We start from the raw sequence: 12,522 nt of genomic DNA on the forward strand, positions 1-12,522 counted from the left end.
GACTTACCTTACTCTTCTCGTTCCGGTGGAGTACCGGAGTCAACTGAAGAGCACTCTGTGAGTCTTCACTAGACCCGCTAAATCGACCCCTGCTGCGTCGATCACAGCAGCGTCAATCTCTGGTAAGTGTAGACATGGCCTGAGACAACATCTGGAGACAGGCAGGAGCATGCACAGTGAGGAAAAAAGATAGGCCTGAGTATATTTGGTTTTTCACTCCAAGACCTGTCCAAAAGACTCATGTAAGCATCGACAGTGAGCAGAAAAATTATAGTTTTTGAATTGAATGTTTTGCCAAATATTTCAGGCAGTGTGATTTAATGTGCTTTGTAAGAAAATTGAATTTTAAAAATGTATCAGCCTCTAAAATTTTAAGTTGACAGTGACCCTTTAACTTCACTTTAGTCAGTAGTCAGTCCCAAATATTAAGTGAATAAATAAATACATTTTGGTTCATTTTCATTTGAGCACTGGGGTCACACATTCAAGCTTTTTTCTACAACCTGTAGGTCTAGAAGGTTTGTTTGTTTGTTTTTATTTGCTTGTTTTTTTAATGAAAAAGAAACCTGAGATTCTCATGTAGACTCCATGAGCTGGAGTTTTGAGGAGAAACTTCAGACATCACAAGACTCATAATAAAATCTTGAGGTTAGCCAAAGTGAGGGAGGCAGAATTATAAGCTATTTATCTCAGCAACGATTGAAGCACATTGGGAGGGAATGAGGATGTTTGCACTATCATTATTAATTTTAGAGCATATGTAGCTTATGCAATGCACATTTCTCCCTATCCTGGAGACCTTATAGACTAAGGTCCCAGTCCTGCGAACAGTGCTTAATTGTAAGCATGTCAGTAGTCTCATTGACTTCAATGGGATTACTCACATTCTTAAAGTGAAGAATGTGCATAAGCATTTGCAGGATCCAGGCCTAAATAAAGCAAGAAAAGCATTAACATGCAATTTCAACTTTTCTACAAGTTGCAGCACAGTTGCCAATTTTCACATGGTAAATAAGCACCGCAACTTTCACAATAAGCCAAAAATCAAGCTAATCTCATTTCAAAACAAGGCCAAAAGAAGCCAATCCCTAAGAACCCTAACACTCTATGTGACTAGATCCCCCTGGCATGCGGTCTGGGACTGGTGAGCCTGCTGTGCACCCCTGCCTCTTTTCCCAAAAACTAGCCCAATTTCTGTGATTTTTTTTCATGGGTTTGGCATATCTTGTAGCTGCAGTCTCCTGTCACTAGCTGTGCTATCCCTGTTCTTTTGACAACCCCAACGGCCAAAGGCTTCTCTTTATCATTCTGGTGTTTTTCACATGCACTAAATTCACCCACCGGTAACATCTTATATAATAGACACAGATATATTGAAAAATATTTATTGAGTATGAAATGATGCATGTATCTTCACTAAGCAGTGAGAGCTAATGTACAAACAAAATTTATATAGAACACAAATGGAGTTGAGGGGCAGAGTTTTAGACTGGTTAAAATGAATGTCCGATTCAGTCAAGCATAATCGTTGATATTATTCTTTGTGAAAAAGTGTTTAAAACAACAAATCAACCTGCAAATATCTCTAGTTCCTTGCACCCAGAAAAGCCTCTCTTGGAGAGCCTGCGTGCTTTTTGGTCTGCAAATGTTTTGCCTGTGGTTGAGGAAATTGCACATAGTGACAGCAGGGTTTTGAAAAAGGAAGGAAACCCACAAAACTGACTCATTTGTCTGCAATTAGAAACTTTCAAAAGAAAATATTTTTTGTCTACAGCTGGTGAATAATTTGTGAATAACATTAATGGAAAATGGTGGCATTTTTAAATCAAATAATCAACAGAAAATTTTCCCATGTAGACAAGGCCTAAGAGAGACTGGTACATAGTTGTTGACTTCAAAATAAAACATTAAACATGAATATTAATTAAGATGTAGCTCTTGCTTCTCACACAGTCTACATTTCAGGGGTTGGATTCTGAAACTCTTGATAATTTTATATATTTTTCCAAATATGCCCTAAGCTAAATTTTCCAGGGATAAGCAAAAAGAATTATCTGTTTTCCCCTACTTATCACCTAGCTCATAGTACACTGCCTCTTAAAGGACCTTCCACAAGAAAATGTGGAGCTACAGAAAAACATATAGGATACATCTACACTGCAATAAAACATACATGTCTGGCCTCGGTCAGCTGACTTGGAGTTGCGGGGCATGGGCTGCGGGACTATAAAATTGCAGTGTAGGTGTCTGGGCTCAGGCTAGGGGGAAGGTTCCAGAGCCTGGGCTCCAGTCTGAGCCCAAATGTCTAGACTGCAGTTTTATAGGCCTGCAGCCTGAGCCTGAGTGAGCTAACCCATGTCAGCTGTGTTTTATTGCAGTGCAGACATGCCAATAGAGTCGGATCCTCAGATGGTGTAAATCGGCATAGCACCATGGAAGCCAATGGAACAATGCCAACAGGCACCGGCTGAGGATCTGTCCTGAAGTCTCAGATGTTGCAACTCCTACAAGTGGTAGAAAAAAGCAAAGGGTTTTTTCCTAGCTTCTCATCATCACAATTTCCTTGGCAGCTATTGGAGCCACTGATAATTTATCGTCTGTCCATTGTATTGTCACAACTGATATCATTTGATACAATTTTGTCTACCATTTAGGTATTACAATCACATTTAGATCAATTCAACTTGAAGTTAGTTTTAGAGACTACCAAATGTAACTTTTTAGAGGACTACGTTTAAAAAAACAAACAAACAAAAAACCCAAACACCACTTAGAGGAGACTGCATCAAGACCATAGTAGGTGCTTTGATTAAGGATAGCACCAATTCTTAAGAAACTTGAGGTTTGTGAGGATAATATAAAACAATTTAATGTTACGCTCTTGAGTCTATCTGAGCGTTTAGATGACTCAGATCCCTGTGACAGACTTCCTCCATTCTTTGAAACAATCTTGTAAGAAGAAACTTTGAGCTATCTATCTACCTCAGTATTGCCCCCATTTCCACAGTATCTGTGCGACTCTCACCATATTTAATGTATTTATCCTCCCAACACCACTATGAGGTAGAGAAATACTATTATCCTGTGATGGGATATACAAACCCTGCACTAGACAGGAAGGGGTTAAAGAGCAGCTATGGGCTCACGTGGCCCTGTCCTACCACACCTGTGAAGCATGCTGGACTTGGAGGAGGAGCCTTGAAAGAGAGAAGCCCAGCCTAGAGATCCCTAGTCCTTGGAAGTGGACAGATCTCTCATTCTTAGCTTCCAGAGAGGAGCGCAGCAGAAAGCCAAGCTGCTTTAAGTCTCCTGAGAGTGTGGAGGAGTAATACAGATGGCTGGAGTGTTCTTGTGGGACAAGAGGCCTAGTCCTCTTTTTTTTTTATTTGTTAGTTTAATTTTCTTTGCCATATGGGAGCTGGGGCCCAGAGCAGAACCCTGCTGATAATGCAAGCCCCCTGAGGAGAAAACATGCTGACACAGGAAGTAATTCTAGAGGTCTGATGAGACAGGTCTTAATCACTTCTTGTAAGGTCCTGGAACTGGACTTGGCTGGAACCTAGGATAGAGGGAGGGACTGGGTCCCCCTACAACCTCACTGAGGAGGCTAGCATGAAGCCAGCAGGACTAGTGGGCCTGGACTTGAGCCAGTGATCTGATTTGAGGTTATAGGGCTATTGTTGAGTTGAACTCTGGTTTACCCAGAAAGGGGTTGGACTAAAAGTGACCAGGCTGGAGGGCCAAGTTACCAGTTGAAGGGGACCACCAGCAGATCTCAATGGCCAGTCAATGGGGCTATAAAGAGGAAAAATCTACAATACCACACCGGGGCACAATGGCTGAGTCACTTTGTTACAGGAGGTACTAAGTGAGTTGTCTAACGTCACATAGGAAGACTGACCCGTTAAAATGTTTTCCGCTGGCAGCTTCTTCCTTGTGCCAAGCACTGATAGTTACTTTTGCTTCAATAAGTGATAAAGACAGGGAAATTCCTGCAACTAAAATAATTTGCCATCTTAGGAGGTAATGAAAATGTAGAAGAGTCAAAAGCATCCACTGCTGCACGAGCTTTGTCATTTAAGATCAGGTCCAGGATGTGGTCAGCTGAGTTTTTGGCTCAGCTGGGAATGGTTGTGTGAATCCCATGGTTTTCCACACAGGCAAAGTGTTTGGATGCTATCATGTCATTGGCATTGTCTATAGAAATTATAGATGCCAAGTTCAATCATCACTTGATAAATTGCCCTGTTCTGTTCATTCCCTCTGAAGTATCTGGCACTGGCCACTGTTGGAATTAGGATACTGGGCTAGGTGGACCATTGGTCTGACCTCCTAGGGCCATGCTTATGTTCTTAACTGGAGTGTGAAGGAGTGAACCATCCCTTTAAGGCACAGGTTGGAGCCTATGGCCAGGGCCAGCCTGGAGTGTAATCAAGGAGGCCCTGCCCTGAGCTGGGCTTTCTGAACAGGAACATGAAGCTGAGCAAGGGTGAGGGGAATAGAAGCTGTGCAGGCTGCGGTGGGTTGTGGTTTCTCTCTCTCAGGCTCCAGGAAACTAGGCTGACCAAACTCAGACTTTATTTGAGGATTTTAAGTTTTGTAGTTCTGAACCAGGGTCCTATGGTGAGGGCCTTACGAACTGTTGATTATAACTGCTCCTCTCATAAAACCTTGTTAAGGGGACATGCTATTTTGTTAATACGTGTTGGCTTCTCCTTGCCCAGACCTATTAAAGTGAATTTTATTGATGCCCAATCAGGGAATGTAAAGTGGGGCTCAGCTGCTGTGCCACACCTGGCCACAAGGGGGCACATAGGGAAAGACTGCTCCTTTTGACTAAGGAATTCTAGTTGGGCAGCAAGGTCACAGCATACAAACAGAAGTTAGATCAAAACAGGATTCTTGTGGGAAGGTTATAACCTAACATTACTCTAATATTCAGAATGATAAGACAAGAACTTGAACAGACAAATCACCTTACTCTAGGCTGGCCGTCTGCTAACTGCTGCTACGCTCACTTTGCACGCTTCCCTACAGAGCCCCCTAGCCTGAAAGCAGGAATATATTGCTAAATAAGTCACCTACATAGATTCCATGAACAGAGTGGCTGGAAAATATGCCCCTCATCTCTTCTGACTCCCTTAGTCATTGTTTTACTTAATCTTGATTAGGAAATAATAGACTCATAGACTGGATAGGAAGGGACCTGCTGGGTCACTTAGTGCATCTCAATTTATCACTGCAGGATAGTTGATCATTATTCTTACAGCCAGTACATCTGAAGACTGCAACCTTCTCGTGAGAAAGAAAAGAAAACCTAAGAAAAGAAAGATCTTATGATTTATATTTTCCCCAGCTTTTGTGTACAGCAGAAGTCACCTGAACCACTGAAAATTCATGAGTCTTGTCTTCTGACATCCAAAAAAAGTCAAAATAAAATATTTATTTTAGGCAAGGGCTATCAAACAATACATATAGAATTTGCAAAAGAAAAGCAATTCCTCTAATTGTTAATAATTTCTGTAGACAATAAAAGTGGGAGTTAAGAATATTAGGCCAGATCTGAGGATTCCAGCCACCAGAACATGGTGAGCTAAGGGAATCTGTGAAGATACAAATATCCATGCAAGAGGTTTGGACTCGAGAATAGCTCTGGTGCTCTCCACCTCCTTCACCTCAATCCAGCTTTCCTGGAGCTACCCTGCCAGGCCTAGAAACAAGGAGGAGGTAAATCTGTGTGGAAGTGGAGAATGTGATCTGGCCTGCATGCTATTTAACTTAATCCACCAGTTGATTGAATAGTGCATCTTTTTATATACTCTACTCTTCTGCAAGCCAGTTTGTATTGCTGCTGACAGTCTCTTGCTAAGTCCTCTTCGGAATCATTAAGTTGATGTGTGAGAGAGGACAGGCTCTGTGCATCTCCAGTAATAGATCACAGAACCTACAAAAATAAAAGCGAGAGTCTTACAATAGAGGAACCTAAAAAAAAGTCAGAATCTTGCAACCTGAGCCAACTGTATCTGGAAACTACATAGTTTCCATTCCCTTGTCTTTGTGCCAGCTGTACAGCTTGTCTGATCTATGGTATGACTAACACAGTTAGTAAAGCGTGCATTGTGTTCCCTCACTTAGTTTAAAAAAAAAAAAAGTGTTCTGCATCTTTAAAGGAAGCAGGGCCATAAAAGAAATAAGTGGGGAGGGGGTGCAAGGAGTAATGCAAGCTATGCACCAAGGTATGCAGAATTTCTCCATGGCTCTCAGATGGACACTGGCGCTATTGGAGAGCCACACTCAGATAATGTCTTAAACTCATTAAAGGTTAACTCAAGACATTTCATGGGTTCTTTTCCCCTCCTGTGGGAGAGGGCAAGGATTATAATTTACATGTTAATCTATTTGTTCTCTATAAATAAATATGACCCATCATAGCTTTATTGCCATATTTTCCTGTGAATATGTTCTACTTTAGTGCAACTTTCTCACTATCCCTTCAGGTCAAGAAAGGTTTGAAAATAAAATGTGTAGGTCATGTGAATATCCTATCACTACTATTTTACATATTGTTTCTATCATAAAACTTCCTGTGTAGTCCTAGATATTTGGTTTGTATAACAGATCTTGATAACCGGCGTCCCAAAAGACTGGCTGGCATCTAGGAAGTGTGACTTTGTGTACTCCTCTTTAGCACCCGAGGTGAAGAGTGTATAATCCAAACCAGATTAACTATGGATGGGAAAGCCAGTTAAAATAAAAAACTCATTTTGCCCCAAATTCAATGAATTTTTGCAAGCTTAGCTAACTATCCTATGCTGCATATTTGCCTCTGGATACTTAACTGTTTGCACTGGAAATTAAAGTGCTTCATATATCCATAGGAAACGACAGCGTAGGGCTAATGTGATTCTTGGATGCATACGCAGAGTAATCCTGGGTGGAGAAATTACCTCTGTGTTTGGCACAGTGCAACCACTGCTGGAGTAGTTTGTCCTGATATGGTGTCAACAACTCAAGAAAGATGTTGATAAATTTGAGAGGGTTCAGAGAAGAGCCACCAAAATGATTACAGGATTGGAAAATATATCTTCTAGTGAAAGACTCAATGACCTCAATCTAGTAACCTTAACAAAGAGAAGGTTAAAGGCTGAATTGATCACAGTTTAAGCACCTACATGGTGAACAAAAATTTAAATATGGATGTGACGGGTTCCACCCTCCCCCCCAGGGTGCCACCTGGAACTGGGGTACCACTGAGCCCTCCGACCCACCAACCTGGGCTCCCTCTCACACTGTGCTGCTGTGGCAAGCTGCAGACCCGCTCCCGGTCCTACACTTCCACCAGCATACACATAAGCATAGGTGTTGACTCTGTGGGTGCTCCAGGGCTGAAGTACCCACAAAGAAAAATTAGCGGGTGCTTAGCACCCACTAGCAGCCAACCTCTCCTCCTTCCCCCCCACTCCCACCACCACTGGCGCCCGCCAATCAACTCCTCCGCCTCCTTCCCAGTGCCTCCTGCATGCTGTGGAACAGCTGTTCAGCAGCGTGCAGGAGGTGCTGGAAGGGAGGGGTAAGAGCGGGGACAAGGCGTGCTCTGGGGAGGGGGCAGGCAAGAGGTGGGGCGGGGGTGGAGCAGGAAGAGGTGGGACATGGTTGGAGCCTTGGAGGAAGGGGTTGAGTGGGGGTTAATTAGGGAAAATTAGAAGCTGGCGCCCGTGCACACAGGGAGGGACACACCCAGCTGCAGTGACATGCAGGCTCTCTGACTAGCCATTGCATGAACCAACAGTAGAAAGGCTAAAGCCAAGGTAACTCTCAGCTCTCCAGGCATGCACACCCTCGGGAGCATAAACCCAAAATTATACTGTCTTGCACTGCACAGGGAACTGTACAGTGTAAGCTCATAGAGTTTGCTCCCCTCCCCCCCATTGTGGAGAGGAATATGCAACAGCCTCTCTCAGCTAAGATTCCTAAGCACTTCACTCCAACTCACTGGTTTAGATAAAGCAAAAACAAGTTTATTAACTACAAAAGATAGATCTTAATTGATTGATCTATTTGCTATCACTAATAAAGGAGATTATCTAGCAAAAAACACAAGCTAAATCTAAGATACTAGAAAGATAGGATATGGATTAGCAAATTCTCACCCTGAGGGATGGTACAAGCAGGCTTGCAGATTCTTAAGGGACAAGCTACACTTGCTTTACAGCTTGGAATCCCCAGGTCTTTCAGACACAGGCTAGAAATCCCTTTAACCTGGGTCAAGCACTTCCCCCAGTTCAGTCTTTGTTCCTCAGGTGTTTCCAGGAGTCTTCTTGTGTGGGGAGTGAAGAACCACAGATGATGCCACTCCCTGCCTTATATAGCTTTAGCATATGGCAGGAACCCTTGGTTTCAAAACTTGGTTCCCAGATGGGTTTATGGAAAAATACTGACATCCCAAGATAGAGTCCAGAGAGTTGTGGTCTCATCACATGTCCTTGTAGAGTCATAGCAGCCATTACTCACAGGCTGTCTGAAGTGTTCTCAGGAAGGCTCAGCAGGTGGGAGATAAACTTCTCCTAAGGCCTATTGTTTTCTCTAATGGCTCCTTGCCCTGAATAGGCCCTTCCCAACCAATTATCTAGACTGAAAGTATCTTGTCTAGTGGGCATTACCCAGGTGTAACTACTTGATGTACAGATACATAGTCAGTATTTATAACTTCAAATACAAAAATGACACGTGTACAAATATGATAACCATATTCAGCAAATCATAACTTTTCCAATGACACCTTACATGATCTGTTTTGCATAAAATATATCATAATTCTATAATCATATAATAATAGCACTATGAAGAACATGGGGTGCAGTGTCACAATGGGCTCTTTGGTCTAACAAGATCCAAAAGTGGAAGTTGAAGCTAGACTAATTCTGGCTGGAAATAAGGCAGACATTTTTAACAGTGAGGGTAATTATCCACTGGAACAATTTATCAAGGGTTGTGGTGGATTCTCCCTCACCAGCAATTTTTAAGTCAAGATAAGGTCTAGTTCAAACAGGAATTACTTTGGGGAAATTGTATGGCCTGTATTAAACAGGAGATCAGACTATATGATCATAGTGATCCTGTCTGACCGCAGAATTTATCAATCTGTGAATGCAAGGCAACGTGATTCAAATCTGATGTGGAATCAACACCATATATAGTGGGCGAGCACTGTTTGATCAACTTGGTTACTCAGGCCTTGGTCTTACTGCTTGGCCTACCTACAAGCAGGGCCAGCTCCAGGGTTTTTGCCACCCCAAAGAGCTGCGCGCAATTGGCGGCAGCTACACCGCGCCGCTTTCTTCATCGGCAGCAATTCGGTGGCAGGTCCTTCCCTCCGAGAGGGACAGGGACCCTTGGCCAAATTGCCGCCGAAAAGCCCGACGTGCCGCTCTTTCCCCTTGGCCACCCCAAGCACCTGCTTGCTCAGCTGGTGCCTGGAGCCGGCCCTGCCTACAAGGAATCTGAGCTGCTTCGGTTGTTTCTGAGGTGTGGACACTTCCCTACTTGGAAATAAAGTGAGATACTTTAATACAGAGAAACTGGAGATGAAAAGACCTATTGGATCATCCAGTCCATTCCTTGGAAGTGCATGAATGTTCCCTACTGTATGTTCTGGATTCTTTTAAAATCCAGTCTATTTTTAAATACGTTTCAATTCAGAGAGCCATTATAGGCATGACAGCTGTACAAATGTTGACAAAGTATAAGAAAAAACAGACCTGACAGGTATCTGTCTCAAGTGATGAGACATCCACTGCTTTCCTTAGGAGATTAAGCTACAATGTAATTGACCTCAATGATAGAAAGATTTTCCTACTACTTAGCCTCAGTTTTCTTTAACTTAAAGGGGCAATGTCAGCTTAAAAATCCCACTTCTACTTGATTTTTATTTCTTGCCTACTATTACTACAACTGATAATCAAGATAGGAAAGAACTCTATAGATTTCCTCCATTGTTTCAGCTTGTGTACTTTGTGCATTTTGCAGTACTTTGGTTGTAGTCAGTTAATCAGTTCCCCTTTTTGTGTGTGTGTGTATCTTTCTGAGACCAAAACAGGAAAACATGACTTTTAAACCACAGAAATTGGCAGGGACACTCCAGGGTATTTGCAATACCTGATGCTACTTTAAATTCATTTTTTGAAACTGACAAGATTTCAAAGCTGATGTCCCTCAATTTCTTTTTACTACTAATTATAGCATCTTCTGACATTAAATAGAACTCTTGTACTCTTGGGGCGTGTCTACACTTGGGTATGAATAAGCCACTCCCCTGAGTGTCATAAGTTACACCTACCTAAGCACCGGTGTAGACAGTGCTATGTCAGCGACAGAGCTTCTCCCGCCAACATAGCTACCGCCTCCCACAGAGGTGGTTTTATTATGCCAACAGGAGAGCTTTCTCCCATTGGCATAGAGTGTCTTTGCCAGAAGTGCTACAGTCATGCAGCTGCATCAGTAGCTGTAGCAATTCTAGTGTAGACTGGCCCTTGCATTTACACCCTTGAGATATTTGTAGACTGTTAGCATGTCCTACCCTCAGACACTGGTTAGCTATGTATTTAGCGCTTTATTATTTTCTCATAAAGACCTCCTTAGTCAGACAAAGAGGCTATTCAATTTTGTTTCCTTTCTCTGAATTCCTTCTATTTTTTTCCAGTAAGGCAATGTCTAAAAATGAATAGTGCAGTTGTGTTGTGCAAGAGGAGAACTCTTATCCACATACAGTGTGGAATAATACTTCTGTGTCTATGCATTTTACATAGGCCACTGAACATTTACCTGATAGTAGCAATGTTCAGTTATTGCTAATGCAGGCTAGATTTGAACCAGTAAGCTAGCAGGGAAAAAAAGCTCTATAAGCCATTACCATTCCCCTGAGCCATCCAATTCCTACTGCATGTTTTAATGTCAGAAACTTTCATCATTCCTTGCTGAAAGAATTTTTTTGGCCAATGATGTCCTGTTGTAGTGTACCAATAGTTTACTAACCTGTGACTATACACAATCTGCCTGCATTCAGTTTCTGATAATACTGACCCTTTAAGTGCCAGCTTTGCTGCTGATTTTTTTAAAATTTCGTTATGCTGAAGATTGGGTGAAACCTTTTTGAAGCTTGTGGGCATAATAGCCACCTTTCATTCAGGATAAATATAAAAAGCAATTAAAGTCTGTTATGGAATAGATAGCTGAAACAGGAGGACCCCCTTGTCCAAAACACAGGCCACATGATAGACCATATGGGTTAACTCCTCCTCTAGCCTGAGGGTTTTCCCGTGTGGTTTGAATGGACGTGTGAGGGGCTGGGTATTGTTTGAGGGACTGTATGTAAGGGAACACAAAAGTGCACAGAGAAGGCAGCAAGGATGCCCCAGAGACCACCAAAGAAGCACTTGTAGTGTGACCATTAAAAAAAGTGGAGGCTTACTCTTAGCTGCCCCACAGTTTGGATTGTGGGGGGTGTAAATAGCAGTGATAGGGTGACCAGATGTCCTGATTTTATAGGGATAGTCCCGATTTTTGGAGCTTTTTCTTACATAGGCACCTATTACCCCCCACCCCCATCCCGATTTTTCACACTTGCTACCTGGTCACCCTAGTAACAAAGTGCTGGACTGTAACTCTCCTGTCTGGATGCCACAGGCATGAACTAAACAGTTTCTAGTTTGCATTAATCTCATCCTGTCTGAAAAGGACTATGCTAAGCCCTAAAAGAAAACTTTTTTGGGGTGGAGTGATGGCTGGAAATAGACTTGGAATTGTAAGCAGAAAAATGATCTCTTGTTGTTTTGATTCTTAGGATGTTCGGGGAAACAGAACTTGATATATTCTTTGTAAACAAACAGGATTGCCTCAAAAAAATACCTGACTTCATCAATTTCTCCTCCTAACAGAAACAAACCATTGATTTACAAAACAAACTGAAGATTGGTTTAGTACTCAGGTCAAAAGGGGTAACAATATAATCCACTCTGCTCTTTTGGATCACTTTCCCCACTAAAGATTGAAATCTAACATTTAATATAGGATTGGTTGTTTCTTCTACCTGCCGCAATACCAATTTGAGACTGTGACCTCTTCAGATCTAAGAAGTTAAAGAGGGCCAGATTCATTTTACATAGATGGGAGTCTCCAAGGAAAACCCAGACTGCTGCAGGAAGTGGTGTTAGTGATTAGTTTATTGATATGCTTCCCTCAGAATCCGTACTGAACCAAAATGGAATAAGAGGGAACTATGGTGTTAGGACTGTCATTTTTTGAATAAGATGTAAAACTCTGGTGGTTCTACTTGTGAATAGTAAGGCAGAAATTTTCAGTAAGGGAGTCCTTGGGTTCCCATGCAGTTGTTACCTACATTTTTGCCTGCATGTAAACATGCTATTGCTGAGACAGTCCATGAAAATTGGGTGATTACCAGTGTGTTCAAATTATGTATTTAATTATTTATTTGTTATGTGTACATATATATAGCACCATAAGTTT

This window comes from Terrapene carolina, unplaced genomic scaffold (genome assembly GCF_002925995.2).
Source record: "Terrapene carolina triunguis isolate 2854851 unplaced genomic scaffold, T_m_triunguis-2.0 Scaffold69, whole genome shotgun sequence".
Classification (NCBI taxonomy): domain Eukaryota; kingdom Metazoa; phylum Chordata; order Testudines; family Emydidae; genus Terrapene; species Terrapene triunguis.